This window comes from Bos indicus x Bos taurus, chromosome 3 (genome assembly GCF_003369695.1).
Source record: "Bos indicus x Bos taurus breed Angus x Brahman F1 hybrid chromosome 3, Bos_hybrid_MaternalHap_v2.0, whole genome shotgun sequence".
In the NCBI taxonomy this organism is placed as follows: domain Eukaryota; kingdom Metazoa; phylum Chordata; class Mammalia; order Artiodactyla; family Bovidae; genus Bos; species Bos indicus x Bos taurus.
This window is the reverse complement of record NC_040078.1, coordinates 8,094,214-8,114,814: the sequence shown is the minus strand read 5'-3', so window position 1 is coordinate 8,114,814 and position 20,601 is coordinate 8,094,214. Positions and strand designations below refer to the sequence as shown.

At 67.0% G+C, this 20,601-nt stretch overlaps 12 non-coding genes across 12 annotated transcripts; 8 read left to right on the top strand and 4 right to left on the bottom strand.

The window, feature by feature from the left end:
* Positions 1-183: 183 nt before the first annotated feature.
* On the top strand, positions 184-256 carry TRNAD-GUC. The gene has a single exon. It is a non-coding gene; the product is annotated as a tRNA-Asp (tRNA).
* Positions 257-996: 740 nt separating this feature from the next.
* TRNAG-UCC lies at positions 997-1,068 on the top strand. The gene has a single exon. It is a non-coding gene; the product is annotated as a tRNA-Gly (tRNA).
* Positions 1,069-4,813: 3,745 nt separating this feature from the next.
* TRNAG-GCC lies at positions 4,814-4,884 on the bottom strand. The gene has a single exon. It is a non-coding gene; the product is annotated as a tRNA-Gly (tRNA).
* A 1,278-nt stretch (positions 4,885-6,162) lies between these two features.
* On the bottom strand, positions 6,163-6,245 carry TRNAL-CAG. The gene has a single exon. It is a non-coding gene; the product is annotated as a tRNA-Leu (tRNA).
* Positions 6,246-6,806: 561 nt separating this feature from the next.
* TRNAD-GUC lies at positions 6,807-6,878 on the top strand. The gene has a single exon. It is a non-coding gene; the product is annotated as a tRNA-Asp (tRNA).
* Positions 6,879-7,631: 753 nt separating this feature from the next.
* On the top strand, positions 7,632-7,703 carry TRNAG-UCC. The gene has a single exon. It is a non-coding gene; the product is annotated as a tRNA-Gly (tRNA).
* Positions 7,704-8,004: 301 nt separating this feature from the next.
* On the top strand, positions 8,005-8,076 carry TRNAE-CUC. The gene has a single exon. It is a non-coding gene; the product is annotated as a tRNA-Glu (tRNA).
* Positions 8,077-14,285: 6,209 nt separating this feature from the next.
* On the bottom strand, positions 14,286-14,356 carry TRNAG-GCC. The gene has a single exon. It is a non-coding gene; the product is annotated as a tRNA-Gly (tRNA).
* Positions 14,357-15,633: 1,277 nt separating this feature from the next.
* TRNAL-CAG lies at positions 15,634-15,716 on the bottom strand. Its single transcript has one exon. It is a non-coding gene; the product is annotated as a tRNA-Leu (tRNA).
* A 565-nt stretch (positions 15,717-16,281) lies between these two features.
* On the top strand, positions 16,282-16,353 carry TRNAD-GUC. The gene has a single exon. It is a non-coding gene; the product is annotated as a tRNA-Asp (tRNA).
* A 737-nt stretch (positions 16,354-17,090) lies between these two features.
* Positions 17,091-17,162, top strand: TRNAG-UCC. Its single transcript has one exon. It is a non-coding gene; the product is annotated as a tRNA-Gly (tRNA).
* Positions 17,163-17,463: 301 nt separating this feature from the next.
* On the top strand, positions 17,464-17,535 carry TRNAE-CUC. Its single transcript has one exon. It is a non-coding gene; the product is annotated as a tRNA-Glu (tRNA).
* The last annotated feature ends 3,066 nt before the right edge of the window (positions 17,536-20,601 follow it).

Below are 20,601 nucleotides of genomic sequence, written 5' to 3'. Positions count from 1 at the left end.
CTGGGGAGTGTCCAGTGCCCGGGGTCCGGGCCCTGTCGGGTGGCGGGCTCCGCTGTGAACGGGGCGGTGGGTTGGGTGCGCGGTTGGGTCGGGACCCGCGGTGGCCGGGGGCCCGTGCGGGCAGGAGACCCGTCGGCAGGCAGCCCGAGAGCCCGTGAGCGGCCGGGCGTAAGTCGTCCGCCGTCCTCGTTTATTATAGTGGTGAGTATCCCCGCCTGTCACGCGGGAGACCGGGGTTCGATTCCCCGACGGGGAGGCCACACACCTTTTTGGTGGCCGCGGTCGCTCTCTGTCCTGCCGCCAGCCCCCAGAGGCCCTTGTCTGGTCCCGCCGCCTTTGGGCGAGGCGCCAGGGGCGCGGTGCGCGGCCTAGCAACCGTCGACCCCCTCCCCCGAGCCTTTGTGGTCGCCGGGCGCACGGTCGCCACGGCCGAGCGAGGGCCTCCTTGGCCACCCCCACGGCCTTGCCCGACCAGAGCCGGAGCTTGCGGCCCGCGGGCCGCCCGGCCGCCCACGCCCCACCCACCGGCTGCCTCGGTGGGCTCCTAGGCTCGCGACGCCCCCGCCGTGCGGCTCGCACAGCGCCGCGACGCGTGCAGACAGCTGGGTCCCGTGTCCCAAGTCGTCGTGGGAAGTGGCCGCGCCCAGAGCCCGGTGGAGAAGGGCTTTGGCCAGCTGGGTGCGGGAAGCTGCGTGCCCCGCGTTGCCCGCCGGAGGTGAGGGCGGAGCGTTCGCGGGCCGCGGCGGGGAGCGAAGGGCCGCAGGGCCGCAAGGCCGTCGGGCCGGTGGACCACGGCCACGGCGTAGCGCTGACGCGCATGGGGCGCCGCGCGGCTGCTGGGGCGCCGGCGGCGGCGCAGAGCCTCGGCTGGACGGGGCGTCGGGGCAGGGATGCGGCGGCGGGGGCGGCGGCGGCGGCGGGGCGGCGGCGGCGGCGGCGGCGAGAGTATGCTGGGGCGAGCCCGGGGCCGGCGTCCGGCGGCCGCCGGGCTGTGTAGCGTTGGTGGTATAGTGGTGAGCATAGCTGCCTTCCAAGCAGTTGACCCGGGTTCGATTCCCGGCCAACGCAGCGGGCCGACCTTTTGCTGAGCTGCACCGCCCTCCCGGCAGGGGCGATGGCGGGGAGAGCGAGCTGGGAGCGGGGAGCCAGCCCGCTGGCCCGCGGCTTTTGGCGTGTGTGCGAGAAGCCGGCGCGCGCAGAGTGTTTTGAGGGGCTGAAAGCAAGACGGCACGCCAAGGCAGGAGGACTGACGGGCCGGCGGGCGGCTGGACTTGCCAAGCCGGGTGTGGGCGGCAAGGTGGCGCGGGCGGGTGGCATGGAGGCGCGGGTTCAGCGGGAGCAGGCGAGGGCATGGACGGATCTGGGAGGCCCGCACTGGTGAACGCTCAGGGCAGGGCAGGCAGTCCCGGCCATGGCTGAACGTGGAGGGGTGGCCGAGAGGCTTTCAGGGCCGTGTGGTGGTGGTGGTGGGGAGGGGGGGCGGGGGTGGGGGGGGCGGATGGGACCGTGTCCTGGAGTCTGGAGGGAAAGGGCAGAGGGAGGCAGAGGCCGTGACAGTGATGGGCTGTGGCATGAGGAAGATGGTGGGGGAGCACTTCCATTTGGGCGGGGTGGCGGGTGAGCGGGCGAGCCACACTGGTGCGCGGTGCCGCAGGCTGCTCAGGCTCAGCGGTGGGCTGAGGACGCAGGCAAGCCAACGACGGAAACGGGGTGCCAGACGGGGGCCAGACCTGGTCCGAGATGGGTGGGCCCGCCGTACCGCCCCAGAGACCAAAGTCACCACTCATCAGGAGCAAATGTCCAGTCTCGGGTGTGACATGGCTGGGGGCACATGGTGGGATGGGGAGTGGTGGTTGGCCGCTCGGGTGGCTGAGATTTCACGAGGACCAAGGAGAGCTCCCACGTGACCGAGCACGGCCGTCCCCCCAGGGTACACACCCGCAGAGGGCCAACCTCGGGGAGGTCTGAGGGTGCCCACACCGCCACGGACACGGCGACACTGTTTGCCATGGCCAAGACACGGAGCAAACCCCAGCGCCCATCCACACATGGCAGGCCCGAGAAGAGGTGGCACAGATGTAGCATGGAACCATCACTCAGTCATACAGAAATAAGTCCAGTGTTGCCACTTGTCACAAGCAATGATGGACCTAGAGACTCTTACACTTGGTGAAGCACGTCAGACCGCGTTGGACAAAGGCATGTGGAACGCGTGAAAGAATACAAAACGGAGCTATTTGCCGAGGAGAAACCCACTCACGCAGAAAACCACCTTAGGGGAACGCCAGCGGAAAGGCAGCGCTGGAGGGATGCGAGTGCAGCTGGGACGAACAGATTCGCAGGACCCTGGATAAAGGGAGAAGCGCCAAGGTGATCCAGTTCAACACAGGGAATAAGCGTCAGTACCCTGGAATCCCCTCGAGTGGACAAGAATCTGAAAACATACATGAAATCCAAAATCTGTACACGGGAAACAGAAGCACTTTGCGGTCCACCGGAAACGAGCACAATATTGGAAACCCACTGTACTGGAGCAACAACCATGACTCCGACACTGGAGTCGGCTTTGCAGAAGAAACGAAATCAACAGGCAAGTAAGTCGGCGGGAAACAGGCGCGCTGTCCCAATCCCACCCTGGGTACATACCCGTGAGAGCCGCAACTCTTCATTCGGAAAGACACATGCAAACCCCACGGTCATAGCAGCACCGTTTGCCGTAGCCGAGACGTGGAGGAAACCCTAGTGCCCATCCCCAACGGCTCACCCACGTAGGTGCCATACCAGAGACAGGGAGAGAATGGGATGGCACTGAGCCAGTCCACGCGAGTCCAATAGTGTCACTGGCAGCAACAGCGGAAGCTGGAGCTGCAGAATATTACCCTTGGTGAGGGAAGTCGAACAGGCAGGGTCACAGATGGGTGGAATCTTAAGTGTTGTACAAATTCACCCTTGTGGCAACCAGCGACAGACTCTCAGACTCGGGAAAGCAGCCTCGGGCTTCCCAAGGGCAGAGTCACGGACGGAGGGATGGATGAGGAGCCGGGCTCAACGGATGTACCGTACCAGTACTGCGTAGAAAGGAGAGGAGCAACAAGGATACACGGGATACTACAGGGAATGAGATCCCATATCCTGTTCACCTGTAACGGAAACCGATCTGAAACCCTCATCCTACGCGCACAGGAGTGAATCACAACGCTGTACAGCGGACACGGGCACCAGGCTGTAGTTGTACACTTCCAGAACAACAACTGCCACTCCGGGGAAGTCAATCAGTCGAGGGTCGGTCCACCAGTAGGACAAAGAAGAGCTCACATGATGATCCAGCAGACCCAATCCCGGCTACTCATCGGGAAAAGACAACACGCCCAATGGGAAGAGAGGCGGGCATCCCCCAGGGTCATCGCAGCCCTCGGTGCCGTAGCCGAGACGTGGGAAACCCTCACGTGCCAGTCGGCCCGTGGCCGGCACGAGAAGGTGAGGCAAATACGTACCGTGGAATATGACCCAGCCATCACGTAGCAGCGGCCATCGCCATGGGCCGCAACGCCGGACGGACCCACAGAAGGGTCCGCTGCCTGAAGTGAGTCGGGTGGAGAGGGACAAAGCTCTGTGGACTCGAACAACGAATACCAGTGAATCTATGTGCAAAGGGGAAACCGACCTGGAGACGGAGAAAACGTGCATAGGGCCAGCCAAGGGGAAAGGCAGGGGAGGGACGAAGTTGGAGTCGGATCAAGAGATAGGAAGTACTGTACTTACAGTCGATGAGCAACAGAGCTTTCCTCTGTAGCATGAGAACTGTATTCGTGTCTCGCCTTAACCTACACTGGAAAATCACCTGGAAAAGAACAGGGGACTGAATCACTTTGCCGAGCACCTGAGACTAACCCAGGACTGTAAGGCAGTTCTCCTCGTGTTGGAAGAAGCAGAAAGAGGAGCAGGCCCTGGCCTGGGGTAGGGGGTGGGGGGAGGCAGGCCAGTGCGCCAAATGCAAAGGCAGGTTCCTGGACAGCCTGGGATTTGGAATGGCTCAGGGAGGACCTGGGCGTGGGGGGGGTGGTGTGCAAATGGGGGAGGTGGGGAGCCAGGTGGGGGTGGGATGGGGGTTGCGTTTGGGGAAGTAGGGGCACGGTGAGGGTGCAGGCTGGGGTGGTGGTGCTCTTGGGGCAGGGCTGATGCTGAGGTGAGGCGCGCAACAGGGTTTCAGGGGTATGGGGTGGTGTTTGAGGTGGTGAGGCCGTCCCTGTTGGAGACCCATTTCTGCCGAGGGACGGGAGCTGGTGGACTTCTTTGGAACTCCTCCTGCAAGACGCTGGTCCAGGGACCCTCCAGGCGAAAGGGAGGTATGCTTGCCAGATGTGGCAACTTCCTTGCTCCTGACTGTGCAAACGTAGTGTGATTGATTCTCGGAGTGTGGGGAGAGTGAGGCAGGGAGCTTGGAGACGGACGTTGTGAAAGGTGAAGAGGTGGTGCGGGCGGCTGCCAGCCGGGGGCTATTCCTTCCAGTGCAATCCCTGAGCCCCCGGCTGGGTCCGGGTGAGGAAGCGAGCAAACACAAGAAAGGCGCCTGGACGCACGGGCGGCTGAGCCCGCAGGGCTTGGGGCCACGGAGGCTTGGCAGCAGGGCCTTTTCTGGGTGGGGTGGGGGTGGGGTGGGGGTGGGGTGGGGTGGCGCGCGTCTGCGTGGGAGAGGCAGCGGGCGGCAGGTAGCAGCCAGCGGTTGCAGGAGCGCTGCCTGGAGCGTCTTTCAGTCGGCAGACCTAGCTGGGCTCTGGGGCTGCACTGAGGGACCAAAAGGGGACGCTGCGGCTGCATGGGCCGGGAATCGAACCCGGGCCTCCCGCGTGGCAGGCGAGAATTCTACCACTGAACCACCCATGCACCGATGGCCAACGCCGCCCGACGCTGCCCCAGAGGCGCTGACCGCCACCCGCCCGGCACTGCTCACTGCTCGCCCGTCGCCCGTCGGCATCTATCTGCTCCATCGGAGCAGGAGACGACGGTGGGGAGCGGGGAGAGGGGGCGACCTGAAAGCCAGGATCCGGGCACGTGCAGGACCACAGGGCGCGGCGCTCTCGGAGGGTCCCACTCGGCCCGTCGCGCGCCTTCTGCGCCGACCACGGCCGCCGCGACCCTGTCGGTGTCGCCCGAGGGGGCCGGGAGCCGACGCCTCCTGCCCGGCGCCGAGATCCCTGTCAGGTGCAGGCGCAGGCGCTGCGTGGTCGCTGCGGCCGCGCGCCGACGTTCCTCTCAGCGACCGCCGGGTCCCGACCCAAAGGCGTGTGAGCCCGGCTCGTGTGCTCTGGCGGACCGCGCGCCCGAGGTCCGGCTCTGACGGGGTGGTGGTGCTGGTGAGGAGGGGCCCTTTGGCAGAGCGGCTCCTGGCTCGGGGACTGCCGGCTGAGGCAGGGAGCGCGCTCTGGAAGGGCTTGGCTCCGGCCCGGGCAGCGGCTTCCCCCGGGAAGGTCGGGGGCGCCGGCCGGGCGCCGGTGGGCGGGCTGCACGGGCACGTAGGGCTTCTGCTCCCTCCCCAGAGGAGCACCCTTCCCGGGACGGACTGGTGCCAGGAAGACCGGTGTTCGCTGGCCAGCAGGAAGGCTGGGAGGCACGTGTCCCTGGCGGGCGGCAGGCAGGTGTGGCCCGGCCAAGGCCGCAAGGCGCAGAAGCGTCGAGGGCACGCAGCACCCCCCTGGCGGGCAAGGCGGGGGCTCGGCCGCCTCGGTGTGACTGGGGAGCGCAGGCGGGCCGGCGGGGCGGGTGCGGAGGACAGGGTGCCGGCCGGAGGGAGAGCGGCCGGGGGCGGACGTGCAAGCAAGGCTGCGAGAGCGAGTTGGCCGTTCCCCGGCAGAAGTCGGAGTGCCGGCGAAGCGAGGAGGGCTTGCCAGCCGCCGCGGGGCTGTGTGCTTCGGTGCGGCCGGGGGCGGGGGGGGGGGGGGGGGGCGTGGGAGTGGGAGGGTGGGCGAGGGTGGGCGAGGCGGAGGCGGGGAGGCAGGAAAACCAGCAGCTGCAGCTGCAGCCAGCTGGGGAGGAAAGATGCGCTGAGGAGGACTGAAGGTTCCTGGGGTGGGGGTGCAGGTGGCGGGAGGCGGGGCGTGTGTGCAGCAAGGCAGTGGCGCGGGGAGGACGGGCGCGTTTGTCCGGCGGGCCAAAAGGCTGGCTTGTCAGGAGTGGGATTCGAACCCACGCCTCCAGGGGAGACTGCGACCTGAACGCAGCGCCTTAGACCGCTCGGCCATCCTGACGGCGGGCCTGACTGGGCGCGTGGCCGCTCGCCTGGCTGGGACCCGACGCGGCGCGAGCCCGGCACCCTTGGCGGGCCGCGCGCCGCGCCGCGCCCGGCAGGCAGGCAGGCAGGCAGGCAGGCAGGCGGCCGTCCGGGGTGGGTGTCGACGGAGCCGGCGCGCGGCGGTCGGCCGAGGCGCCTGGCTCGGCGGCCGGCCGCGCCCCGGACCCCGCCGGGCCGTGGGCGGGCTGGCCCCTCCCCAGCCGCGCCTCTCCTGGCCCGACGCCGGCCGGCGCGCGCCCACCGTGTCCTCGCAGCCTCGCTTGCCTTCTCGGGCCCCCTTCTCCCGGCGGAATGCCCGCGTGGGAGGCAAGAGGCGGCGCGCCCTGGGGAGTGTCCAGTGCCGCGGGGGTCCGGGGCCCTGTCGGGGTGGCGGGCTGCCGCTGTGAACGGGGCGGTGGGTTGGGTGCGCGGTTGGGTCGGGACCCGCGGTGGCCGGGGGCCCGTGCTGGGCAGGGGGACCCGTCGGCAGGCAGCCCGAGAGCCCGTGAGCGGCCGGGCGGTAGGACGGTCGCCGCCGTCCTCGTTAGTATAGTGGTGAGTATCCCCGCCTGTCACGCGGGAGACCGGGGTTCGATTCCCCGACGGGGAGGCCACACACCCTTTTTGGTGGCCGCGGTCGCTCTCTGTCCTGCCGCCAGGCCCCCAGAGGCCCTTCGTCTGGTCCCGCCGCCTTTGGGCGAGGCGCCAGGGCGCGGTGCGCGGCCTAGCCACCGTCGACCCCCTCTCCCCGAGCCCTTTGTGGTCGCCGGGCGCACGGTCGCCACGGCCGAGCGAGGGCCTCCTTGGCCACCCCACGGCCTTGCCCGACCAGAGCCGGAGCTTGCGGCCCGCGGGGCCGCCCGGCCGCCCACGCACCCACCCCCACCGGCTGCCTCGGTGGGCTCCTAGGCTCGCGACGCCCCCGCCGTGCGGCTCGGCACAGCGCCGCGACGCGTGCAGGCAGCTGGGTCCCGTGTCCCCAAGTCGTCGTGGGAAGTGGCCGCGCCCAGAGCCCGGTGGAGAAGGGCTTTGGCCAGCTGGGTGCGGGAAGCTGCGTGCCCCGCGTTGCCCGCCGGAGGTGAGGGCGGAGGCGTTCGCGGGCCGCGGCGGGGAGCGAAGGGCCGCAGGGCCGCAAGGCCGTCGGGCCGGTGGACCACGGCCACGGCGTAGCGCTGACGCGCATGGGGCGCCGCGCGGCTGCTGGTGGCGCCGGCGGCGGCGCAGAGCCTCGGGCTGACGGGGCGTCGGGGCAGGGATGCGGCGGCGGGGGCGGCGGCGGCGGCGGGGGCGGCGGCGGCGGCGGCGGCGAGAGTATGCTGGGGCGAGCCCGGGGCCGGCGTCCGGCGGCCGCCCGGGCTGTGTAGCGTTGGTGGTATAGTGGTGAGCATAGCTGCCTTCCAAGCAGTTGACCCGGGTTCGATTCCCGGCCAACGCAGCGGGCCGACCTTTTGCTGAGCTGCACCGCCCTCCCGGCAGGGGCGATGGCGGGGGAGAGCGAGCTGGGAGCGGGGAGCCAGCCCGCTGGCCCGCGGCTTTTGGCGTGTGTGCGAGAAGCCGGCGGCGCGCGCAGTGTTTTGAGGGGGCTGAAAGCAAGACGGCACGCCAAGGCAGGAGGACTGACGGGGCCGGCGGGCGGCTGGACTTGCCAAGGCCGGGTGTGGGCGGCAAGGTGGCGCGGGCGGGTGGCATGGAGGCGCTGGGTTCAGCGGGAGCAGGCGAGGGCCTTGCCCCGACGCTCCCTGGTGGTCTAGTGGTTAGGATTCGGCGCTCTCACCGCCGCGGCCCGGGTTCGATTCCCGGTCAGGGAAGCCTTTCTTCTTCCTCTCCGGAGGCCTGCCACCTGCCACCTGCCGGGGTCCTCGCCGGCGACCCTCCCACCTTTACCCTTTTAGCCTACGCAATGGCAACCCACTCCAGTCCTCTTGCCTGGAAAACCCCATGGACGGAGGAGCCTGGGAGGCTGCAGACCATGGGGTCGCTAAAAGTCCCATAGGACCGAGCGACTTCACTTTCACTTTTCACTTGCATGCATTGCAGAAGGAAATGGCAAGCCACTCCAGTGTTCTTGCCTGGAGAATCCCGGGGACAGGGGAGCCTGGTGGGCTGCTGTCTATGGGGTCGCACAGAGTCGGACAGGACTGACGCGACCTAGCAGCTCAGCACTGCGCCAGAGGCCCCCGGGACCCTGCACCTCCAGCCCAAGCACGATTCAGGCCACCTCCGCCGTCCCTCGGGGCAAACCTTTGTTGGCCGCAGTGGCAACCTCGCGCCGCTTTCACCACGACCGGCCTGAGGCCTCCCATCCCCCGCCTCCCTCCCTCCTGAGGGGCTGCGGCTGCTGGCCCTGGTGGCGGCGGCGATGCTCCTGGGCTTGTGCTGGTTCTCCTACTGTGGGGGTTGGGGGGGGGGGGGTGGTGAGTAGGTGGGGTGGGATAGGGCGGGGTGGGGATAGGGGCGGGGGTAGGGGCGCGAGCTGTGGTGGTCGCCAGCGGGGGCCAGCAGCGGCAGGGGCGGTGGCCGCAGCCGAAGGTGAGCAAGGGGGATGTGCCTCGGGGGAGTGGGGGCCAGTGGCCACGGACACGCCTGCCTTCCCATGTCCCTCATGCCAGCCCCGTCTCTGGGCGGCTTGGCCACTGCGCGCCAGGTCCCGGGCTGGCTGTGACTCCCGTATGGTGCTGGTGTCTCCAAGAGGGTTCTGGTCTTGAGTGGGCTCTGGGAGGCGGACCACGGCGCCCGGGAGGCATCGGGATCAGTTCAGTCGCTCAGGGCACTGCAGCAGCCAGGCTTCCCTGTCCATCACCAACTCGCCCGGCTTGCTCAAACTCATGTCCGTCCAGTCGGGGATGCCATCCAAGCCTCTCGTCTTCTGTCGGGTCGTCCCGGTCTCCTCCTGCCTTCCATCAGGGTCTTTCCCCGTGAGTCAGTTTTGCGGGTCGGGTGGCCAGAGGATTGGCGTTTCGGCTTCAGCCTCAGTCCTTCTAATGAATATTCAGGACTGATTTCCTCTAGGATGGACGGGTTGGGTCTCCTCGCAGTCCAAGGGACTCTCAAGAGTCTTCTCCAACACCGCAGTCCAAAAGCATCAATTCTTCTTTATACTCCACCTCTCACATCTGTACGTGACCGCTGGAGAAACCGTAGCTTTCACGAGACAGACCCTCGTCACAGACCTCGTCTCTGCTTTGCGACATGCTGTCCAGGTTGGTCATAGCTTTTCTCCCAAGGAGCGAACGTCTTCATTTCACCGGCGCGGCCGGCGTCTGCAGTGCTTTGGGGCAGCCCCCCCAAATGAAGTCTTTCCCGCGTTCCGTTCTTTCCCCGTCTATTTGCCATGAAGTGATGGGACGGGATGCCATGATCTTAGTTGTCTGAATGTTGAGTTTGAAGCCAACGTTTTCACTCTCCTCTTTCACTTTCCTCAAGGGGCTCTTTAGTTCTTCTTCGCTCTCCCCGAGGCAAAGGGGTGAAGATGGATGTGGACCTGTGCCTCGAATCCCACCCCCGCTTAGTGGAAGTGAGAGAGCTCGCAGATCCGGGCGGGGCCGGCCGGCCCGGCTGGGCAAAGCTAGCCCACCAGCCTGGAGGCGGCAGATGCGCTCGAGGCAGCGATGCCTGCCAGGGAGGACAACCCGACCATCAGGGTGTTTCCCTTGCCTGACCACAGCTCTCAATCCTACCGGACTGAGGCAAGATTTCCCCAGGCCTCCCTCCCCGACCCGTAACCAAAGGGGGACATGGGGCGCGCGCACACACAAACACACCCACCCACACACACACCCACACACACACACACCCACACGCACACCCACACACACACACACACACGCACAGCGCCCTGTTCCCCGCACCCCTCCCCTAGTTATGACATCTACGAGTTTCCCATTCTCATCCAACTGTCTATCCAGGATCCACTCCATCCCTCTGGCCAACCTGTCATTGTCTTCCCCTAGGAACTCTCCCCGAGGGTAATCGCCCAGCACAGTCTCCCCTTGGGCCAATCTCGAGGTCGTCTTTCCCCAAAGGGTTTCATTCCACGTCCGTTCAAGGACTGTGTCCTTCGGAGGGGAAGTGGACGGCCGACCAAGGGCACCAAAGTGCGGCGAGGGTGGCACACTCGGGTGGGATGGCGCCGAGTCCCCTATGGGAAAGGAGCCCCCGTGGCCCGACGTGTGCTTGCCGTGGCCAAAGGAGGTTTCCTTGAGGCCCCTGCCGGGGCCGTGGGCATCAGCGTGCCTGGGGGAGAGTATGGGACGAAGGTGCTTGGGGCCATGGCTGGTGGGCGCCCCACGTGGATCAGGGACCTGGGCAGAGCGATCGCAGGGAGAGGGGGCGGCGGCGAGCCGAGGGGCTGGCAGGCAGGCCCAGGGGTGCTTGGGTGGAGTCTTCCTGGAGGGCCAGCATGAGGGGATGGGTGGGGCTCTCGGGAACCTGGCCGAAAGATCGGCAGGCCGCTGGAGCAGGCCCTCTGCAGGAGCATGGGCGCGGTGGCGAAGCCCTGCCAGGCGCATGTGAGAGGCTGGGACGGATCTGCGGGAGGTAGGGGTGGGCGTGGGGTCGGGGTGGGTCCTCGGAGCCGGAGGGAGGCCCGCACTGGTGAACCTCAGGGCAGGGCAGGGCAGTCCAGGCCAGGGCAGGACGTGGGAGGGGTGGCCCGAGCTCCAGGGCGTTGGTGGTGGTGGTGGGGAGGGGGGGGCGGTGGGGGGGGCGGATGGGACCGTGCCTGGAGTCTGGAGGGAAAGGCAGAGGGCAGGCCGTGACAGTGATGGGGCTGTGGCATGAGGAAGATGGTGGGGGAGCACTCCATTTGGGCGGGGTGGCGGGTGAGCGGGCGAGCCACACTGGTGCGCGGTGCCGCAGGCTGCTCAGGCTCAGCGGTGGGCTGAGGACGCAGGCAAGCCAACGACGGAAACGGGGTGCCAGACGGGGGCCAGACCTGGTCCGAGATGGGTGGGCCCGCCGTACCGCCCCAGAGACCAAAGTCACCACTCATCAGGAGCAAATGTCCAGTCTCGGGTGTGACATGGCTGGGGGCACATGGTGGGATGGGGAGTGGTGGTTGGCCGCTCGGGTGGCTGAGATTTCACGAGGACCAAGGAGAGCTCCCACGTGACCGAGCACAGGCCGTCCCCCCAGGGTACACACCCGCAGAGGGCCAACCTCGGGGAGGTCTGAGGGTGCCCACACCGCCACGGACACGGCGACACTGTTTGCCATGGCCAAGACACGGAGCAAACCCCAGCGCCCATCCACACGTGGCAGGGCCCGAGAAGAGGTGGCACAGATGTAGCATGGAACCATCACTCAGTCATACAGAAATAAGTCCAGTGTTGCCACTTGTCACAAGCAATGATGGACCTAGAGACTCTTACACTTGGTGAAGCACGTCAGACCGCGTTGGACAAAGGCATGTGGAACGCGTGAAAGAATACAAAACGGAGCTATTTGCCGAGGAGAAACCCACTCACGCAGAAAACCACCTTAGGGGAACGCCAGCGGAAAGGCAGCGCTGGAGGGATGCGAGTGCAGCTGGGACGAACAGATTCGCAGGACCCTGGATAAAGGGAGAAGCGCCAAGGTGATCCAGTTCAACACAGGGAATAAGCGTCAGTACCCTGGAATCCCCTCGAGTGGACAAGAATCTGAAAACATACATGAAATCCAAAATCTGTACACGGGAAACAGAAGCACTTTGCGGTCCACCGGAAACGAGCACAATATTGGAAACCCACTGTACTGGAGCAACAACCATGACTCCGACACTGGAGTCGGCTTTGCAGAAGAAACGAAATCAACAGGCAAGTAAGTCGGCGGGAAACAGGCGCGCTGTCCCAATCCCACCCTGGGTACATACCCGTGAGAGCCGCAACTCTTCATTCGGAAAGACACATGCAAACCCCACGGTCATAGCAGCACCGTTTGCCGTAGCCGAGACGTGGAGGAAACCCTAGTGCCCATCCCCAACGGCTCACCCACGTAGGTGCCATACCAGAGACAGGGAGAGAATGGGATGGCACTGAGCCATCCACGCGAGTCCAATAGTGTCACTGGCAGCAACAGCGGAAGCTGGAGCTGCAGAATATTACCCTTGGTGAGGGAAGTCAAACAGGCAGGGTCACAGATGGGTGGAATCTTAAGTGTTGTACAAATTCACCCTTGTGGCAACCAGCGACAGACTCTCAGACTCGGGAAAGCAGCCTCGGGCTTCCCAAGGGCAGAGTCACGGACGGAGGGATGGATGAGGAGCCGGGCTCAACGGATGTACCGTACCAGTACTGCGTAGAAAGGAGAGGAGCAACAAGGATACACGGGATACTACAGGGAATGAGATCCCATATCCTGTTCACCTGTAACGGAAACCGATCTGAAACCCTCATCCTACGCGCACAGGAGTGAATCACAACGCTGTACAGCGGACACGGGCACCAGGCTGTAGTTGTACACTTCCAGAACAACAACTGCCACTCCGGGGAAGTCAATCAGTCGAGGGTCGGTCCACCAGTAGGACAAAGAAGAGCTCACATGATGATCCAGCAGACCCAATCCCGGCTACTCATCGGGAAAAGACAACACGCCCAATGGGAAGAGAGGCGGGCATCCCCCAGGGTCATCGCAGCCCTCGGTGCCGTAGCCGAGACGTGGGAAACCCTCACGTGCCAGTCGGCCCGTGGCCGGCACGAGAAGGTGAGGCAAATACGTACCGTGGAATATGACGCAGCCATCAAGTAGCAGCGGCCATCGCCATGGGCCGCAACGCCGGACGGACCCACAGAAGGGTCCGCTGCCTGAAGTGAGTCGGGTGGAGAGGGACAAAGCTCTGTGGACTCGAACAACGAATACCAGTGAATCTATGTGCAAAGGGGAAACCGACCTGGAGACGGAGAAAACGTGCATAGGGCCAGCCAAGGGGAAAGGCAGGGGAGGGACGAAGTTGGAGTCGGATCAAGAGATAGGAAGTACTGTACTTACAGTCGATGAGCAACAGAGCTTTCCTCTGTAGCATGAGAACTGTATTCGTGTCTCGCCTTAACCTACACTGGAAAATCACCTGGAAAAGAACAGGGGACTGAATCACTTTGCCGAGCACCTGAGACTAACCCAGGACTGTAAGGCAGTTCTCCTCGTGTTGGAAGAAGCAGAAAGAGGAGCAGGCCCTGGCCTGGGGTAGGGGGTGGGGGGAGGCAGGCCAGTGCGCCAAATGCAAAGGCAGGTTCCTGGACAGCCTGGGATTTGGAATGGCTCAGGGAGGACCTGGGCGTGGGGGGGGTGGTGTGCAAATGGGGGAGGTGGGGAGCCGGGTGGGGGTGGGATGGGGGTTGCGTTTGGGGAAGTAGGGGCACGGTGAGGGTGCAGGCTGAGGTGGTGGTGCTCTTGGGGCAGGGCTGATGCTGAGGTGAGGCGCGCAACAGGGTTTCAGGGGTATGGGGTGGTGTTTGAGGTGGTGAGGCCGTCCCTGTTGGAGACCCATTTCTGCCGAGGGACGGGAGCTGGTGGACTTCTTTGGAACTCCTCCTGCAAGACGCTGGTCCAGGGACCCTCCAGGCGAAAGGGAGGTATGCTTGCCAGATGTGGCAACTTCCTTGCTCCTGACTGTGCAAACGTAGTGTGATTGATTCTCGGAGTGTGGGGAGAGTGAGGCAGGGAGCTTGGAGACGGACGTTGTGAAAGGTGAAGAGGTGGTGCGGGCGGCTGCCAGCCGGGGGCTATTCCTTCCAGTGCAATCCCTGAGCCCCCGGCTGGGTCCGGGTGAGGAAGCGAGCAAACACAAGAAAGGCGCCTGGACGCACGGGCGGCTGAGCCCGCAGGGCTTGGGGCCACGGAGGCTTGGCAGCAGGGCCTTTTCTGGGTGGGGTGGGGGTGGGGTGGGGGTGGGGTGGGGTGGCGCGCGTCTGCGTGGGAGAGGCAGCGGGCGGCAGGTAGCAGCCAGCGGTTGCAGGAGCGCTGCCTGGAGCGTCTTTCAGTCGGCAGACCTAGCTGGGCTCTGGGGCTGCACTGAGGGACCAAAAGGGGACGCTGCGGCTGCATGGGCCGGGAATCGAACCCGGGCCTCCCGCGTGGCAGGCGAGAATTCTACCACTGAACCACCCATGCACCGATGGCCAACGCCGCCCGACGCTGCCCCAGAGGCGCTGACCGCCACCCGCCCGGCACTGCTCACTGCTCGCCTGTCGCCCGTCGGCATCTATCTGCTCCATCGGAGCAGGAGACGACGGTGGGGAGCGGGGAGAGGGGGCGACCTGAAAGCCAGGATCCGGGCACGTGCAGGACCACAGGGCGCGGCGCTCTCGGAGGGTCCCACTCGGCCCGTCGCGCGCCTTCTGCGCCGACCACGGCCGCCGCGACCCTGTCGGTGTCGCCCGAGGGGGCCGGGAGCCGACGCCTCCTGCCCGGCGCCGAGATCCCTGTCAGGTGCAGGCGCAGGCGCTGCGTGGTCGCTGCGGCCGCGCGCCGACGTTCCTCTCAGCGACCGCCGGGTCCCGACCCAAAGGCGTGTGAGCCCGGCTCGTGTGCTCTGGCGGACCGCGCGCCCGAGGTCCGGCTCTGACGGGGTGGTGGTGCTGGTGAGGAGGGGCCCTTTGGCAGAGCGGCTCCTGGCTCGGGGACTGCCGGCTGAGGCAGGGAGCGCGCTCTGGAAGGGCTTGGCTCCGGCCCGGGCAGCGGCTTCCCCCGGGAAGGTCGGGGGCGCCGGCCGGGCGCCGGTGGGCGGGCTGCACGGGCACGTAGGGCTTCTGCTCCCTCCCCAGAGGAGCACCCTTCCCGGGACGGACTGGTGCCAGGAAGACCGGTGTTCGCTGGCCAGCAGGAAGGCTGGGAGGCACGTGTCCCTGGCGGGCGGCAGGCAGGTGTGGCCCGGCCAAGGCCGCAAGGCGCAGAAGCGTCGAGGGCACGCAGCACCCCCCTGGCGGGCAAGGCGGGGGCTCGGCCGCCTCGGTGTGACTGGGGAGCGCAGGCGGGCCGGCGGGGCGGGTGCGGAGGACAGGGTGCCGGCCGGAGGGAGAGCGGCCGGGGGCGGACGTGCAAGCAAGGCTGCGAGAGCGAGTTGGCCGTTCCCCGGCAGAAGTCGGAGCGCCGGCGACGCGAGGAGGGCTTGCCAGCCGCCGCGGGGCTGTGTGCTTCGGTGCGGCCGGGGGCGGGGGGGGGGGGGGGGGCGTGGGAGTGGGAGGGTGGGCGAGGGTGGGCGAGGCGGAGGCGGGGAGGCAGGAAAACCAGCAGCTGCAGCTGCAGCCAGCTGGGGAGGAAAGATGCGCTGAGGAGGACTGAAGGTTCCTGGGGTGGGGGTGCAGGTGGCGGGAGGCGGGGCGTGTGTGCAGCAAGGCAGTGGCGCGGGGAGGACGGGCGCGTTTGTCCGGCGGGCCAAAAGGCTGGCTTGTCAGGAGTGGGATTCGAACCCACGCCTCCAGGGGAGACTGCGACCTGAACGCAGCGCCTTAGACCGCTCGGCCATCCTGACGGCGGGCCTGACTGGGCGCGTGGCCGCTCGCCTGGCTGGGACCCGACGCGGCGCGAGCCCGGCACCCTTGGCGGGCCGCGCGCCGCGCCGCGCCCGGCAGGCAGGCAGGCAGGCAGGCAGGCAGGCAGGCGGCCGTCCGGGGTGGGTGTCGACGGAGCCGGCGCGCGGCGGTCGGCCGAGGCGCCTGGCTCGGCGGCCGGCCGCGCCCCGGACCCCGCCGGGCCGTGGGCGGGCTGGCCCCTCCCCAGCCGCGCCTCTCCTGGCCCGACGCCGGCCGGCGCGCGCCCACCGTGTCCTCGCAGCCTCGCTTGCCTTCTCGGGCCCCCTTCTCCCGGCGGAATGCCCGCGTGGGAGGCAAGAGGCGGCGCGCCCTGGGGAGTGTCCAGTGCCGCGGGGGTCCGGGGCCCTGTCGGGGTGGCGGGCTGCCGCTGTGAACGGGGCGGTGGGTTGGGTGCGCGGTTGGGTCGGGACCCGCGGTGGCCGGGGGCCCGTGCTGGGCAGGGGGACCCGTCGGCAGGCAGCCCGAGAGCCCGTGAGCGGCCGGGCGGTAGGACGGTCGCCGCCGTCCTCGTTAGTATAGTGGTGAGTATCCCCGCCTGTCACGCGGGAGACCGGGGTTCGATTCCCCGACGGGGAGGCCACACACCCTTTTTGGTGGCCGCGGTCGCTCTCTGTCCTGCCGCCAGGCCCCCAGAGGCCCTTCGTCTGGTCCCGCCGCCTTTGGGCGAGGCGCCAGGGCGCGGTGCGCGGCCTAGCCACCGTCGACCCCCTCTCCCCGAGCCCTTTGTGGTCGCCGGGCGCACGGTCGCCACGGCCGAGCGAGGGCCTCCTTGGCCACCCCACGGCCTTGCCCGACCAGAGCCGGAGCTTGCGGCCCGCGGGGCCGCCCGGCCGCCCACGCACCCACCCCCACCGGCTGCCTCGGTGGGCTCCTAGGCTCGCGACGCCCCCGCCGTGCGGCTCGGCACAGCGCCGCGACGCGTGCAGGCAGCTGGGTCCCGTGTCCCCAAGTCGTCGTGGGAAGTGGCCGCGCCCAGAGCCCGGTGGAGAAGGGCTTTGGCCAGCTGGGTGCGGGAAGCTGCGTGCCCCGCGTTGCCCGCCGGAGGTGAGGGCGGAGGCGTTCGCGGGCCGCGGCGGGGAGCGAAGGGCCGCAGGGCCGCAAGGCCGTCGGGCCGGTGGACCACGGCCACGGCGTAGCGCTGACGCGCATGGGGCGCCGCGCGGCTGCTGGTGGCGCCGGCGGCGGCGCAGAGCCTCGGCTGACGGGGCGTCGGGGCAGGGATGCGGCGGCGGGGGCGGCGGCGGCGGCGGCGGCGGCGAGAGTATGCTGGGGCGAGCCCGGGGCCGGCGTCCGGCGGCCGCCCGGGCTGTGTAGCGTTGGTGGTATAGTGGTGAGCATAGCTGCCTTCCAAGCAGTTGACCCGGGTTCGATTCCCGGCCAACGCAGCGGGCCGACCTTTTGCTGAGCTGCACCGCCCTCCCGGCAGGGGCGATGGCGGGGGAGAGCGAGCTGGGAGCGGGGAGCCAGCCCGCTGGCCCGCGGCTTTTGGCGTGTGTGCGAGAAGCCGGCGGCGCGCGCAGTGTTTTGAGGGGGCTGAAAGCAAGACGGCACGCCAAGGCAGGAGGACTGACGGGGCCGGCGGGCGGCTGGACTTGCCAAGGCCGGGTGTGGGCGGCAAGGTGGCGCGGGCGGGTGGCATGGAGGCGCTGGGTTCAGCGGGAGCAGGCGAGGGCCTTGCCCCGACGCTCCCTGGTGGTCTAGTGGTTAGGATTCGGCGCTCTCACCGCCGCGGCCCGGGTTCGATTCCCGGTCAGGGAAGCCTTTCTTCTTCCTCTCCGGAGGCCTGCCACCTGCCACCTGCCGGGGTCCTCGCCGGCGACCCTCCCACCTTTACCCTTTTAGCCTACGCAATGGCAACCCACTCCAGTCCTCTTGCCTGGAAAACCCCATGGACGGAGGAGCCTGGGAGGCTGCAGACCATGGGGTCGCTAAAAGTCCCATAGGACCGAGCGACTTCACTTTCACTTTTCACTTGCATGCATTGCAGAAGGAAATGGCAAGCCACTCCAGTGTCCTTGCCTGGAGAATCCCGGGGACAGGGGAGCCTGGTGGGCTGCCGTCTATGGGGTCGCACAGAGTCGGACAGGACTGACGCGACCTAGCAGCTCAGCACTGCGCCAGAGGCCCCCGGGACCCTGCACCTCCAGCCCAAGCACGATTCAGGCCACCTCCGCCGTCCCCCGGGGCAAACCTTTGTTGGCCGCAGTGGCAACCTCGCGCCGCTTTCACCACGACCGGCCTGAGGCCTCCCATCCCCCGCCTCCCTCCCTCCTGAGGGGCTGCGGCTGCTGGCCCTGGTGGCGGCCGTGATGCTCCTGGGCTTGTGCTGGTTCTCCTACTGTCGGGGGTGGGGGGGGGCCGGGGGCGGTGAGGAGGTGGGGTGGGATAGGGCGGGGTGGGGATAGGGGCGGGGGTAGGGGCGCGAGCTGTGGTGGTCGCCAGCGGGGGCCAGCAGCGGCAGGGGCGGTGGCCGCAGCCGAAGGTGAGCGAAGGGGATGTGCCTCGGGGAGTAGGGGCCAGTGGCCACGGACACGCCTGCCTTCCCATGTCCCTCATGCCAGCCCCGTCTCTGGGCGGCTTGGCCACTGCGCGCCAGGTCCCGGGCTGGCTGTGACTCCCGTATGGTGCTGGTGTCTCCAAGAGGGTTCTGGTCTTGAGTGGGCTCTGGGAGGCGGACCACGGCGCCCGGGAGGCATCGGGATCAGTTCAGTCGCTCAGGGCACTGCAGCAGCCAGGCTTCCCTGTCCCTCACCAACTCGCGAGGCTTGCTCAAACTCATGTCCGTCCAGTCGGGGATGCCATCCAAGCCTCTCGTCTTCTGTCGGGTCGTCCAGGTCTCCTCCTGCCTTCCATCAGGGTCTTTCCCGTGAGTCAGTTTTGCGGGTCGGGTGGCCAGAGGATTGGCGTTTCAGCTTCAGCCTCAGTCCTTCTGATGAATATTCAGGACTGATTTCCTCTAGGATGGACGGGTTGGGTCTCCTCGCAGTCCAAGGGACTCTCAAGAGTCTTCTCCAACACCGCAGTCCAAAAGCATCAATTCTTCGGCACTCATCCTTCTTTATACTCCACCTCTCACATCTGTACGTGACCGCTGGAGAAACCGTAGCTTTCACGAGACAGCCCCTCGTCAGAGACCTCGTCTCTGCTTTTCGACATGCTGTCCAGGTTGGTCATAGCTTTTCTCCCAAGGAGCGAACGTCTTTCATTTCGCCGGCGCGGCCGGCGTCTGCGGTGCTTTGGGGCAGCCCCCCAAAATGAAGTCTTTCCCGCTTTCCGTTCTTTCCCCGTCTATTTGCCATGAAGTGATGGGACGGGATGCCATGATCTTAGTTGTCCGAATGTTGAGTTTGAAGCCAAGGTTTTCACTCTCCTCTTTCACTTTCCTCAAGGGGCTCTTTAGTTCTTCTTCGCTGTCCCCGAGGCAAAGGGGTGAAGATGGATGTGGACCTGTGCCTCGAATCCCACCCCCGCTTAGTGGAAGTGAGAGAGCTCGCAGATCCGGGCGGGGCCGGCCGGCCCGGCTGGGCAAAGCTAGCCCACCAGCCTGGAGGCGGCAGATGCGCTAGAGGCAGCGATGCCTGCCAGGGAGGACAACCCGACCATCAGGGTGTTTCCCTTGCCTGACCACAGCTCTCAATCCTACCGGACTGAGGCAAGATTTCCCCAGGCCTCCCTCCCCCACTCGTAACCAAAGGTGGGCACTGGGGCGCGCGCACACACAAACACACCCACCCACACACACACCCACACACACACACACCCACACCACACCCACACACACACACACACACGCACAGCGCCCTGTTCCCCGCACCCCTCCCCTAGTTATGACATCTACGAGTTTCCCATTCTCATCCAACTGTCTATCCAGGATCCACTCCATCCCTCTGGCCAACCTGTCATTGTCTTCCCCTAGGAACTCTCCCCGAGGGTAATCGCCCAGCACAGTCTCCCCTTGGGCCAATCTCGAGGTCGTCTTTCCCCAAAGGGTTTCATTCCACGTCCGTTCAAGGACTGTGTCCTTCGGAGGGGAAGTGGACGGCCGACCAAGGGCACCAAAGTGCGGCGAGGGTGGCACACTCGGGTGGGATGGCGCCGAGTCCCCTATGGGAAAGGAGCCCCCGTGGCCCGACGTGTGCTTGCCGTGGCCAAAGGAGGTTTCCTTGAGGCCCCTGCCGGGGCCGTGGGCATCAGCGTGCCTGGGGGAGAGTATGGGACGAAGGTGCTTGGGGCCATGGCTGGTAGGCGCCCCACGTGGATCAGGGACCTGGGCAGAGCGATCGCAGGGAGAGGGGGCGGCGGCGAGCCGAGGGGCTGGCAGGCAGGCCCAGGGGTGCTTGGGTGGAGTCTTCCTGGAGGGCCAGCATGAAGGGATGGGTGGGGCTCGAGGGAACCTGGCCGAAAGATCGGCAGGCCGCTCGAGCAGGCCCTCTGCAGGAGCATGGGCGAGGTGGCGAAGCCCTGCCAGGCGCATGTGAGAGGCTGGGACGGATCTGCGGGAGGTAGGGGTGGGCGTGGGGTCGGGGTGGGTCCTCGGAGCCGGAGGGAGGCCCGCACTGGTGAACCTCAGGGCAGGGCAGGGCAGTCCAGGCCAGGGCAGGACGTGGGAGGGGTGGCCCGAGCTCCAGGGCGTTGGTGGTGGTGGTGGGGAGGGGGGGGCGGTGGGGGGGGCGGATGGGACCGTGCCTGGAGTCTGGAGGGAAAGGCAGAGGGCAGGCCGTGACAGTGATGGGGCTGTGGCATGAGGAAGATGGTGGGGGAGCACTCCATTTGGGCGGGGTGGCGGGTGAGCGGGCGAGCCACACTGGTGCGCGGTGCCGCAGG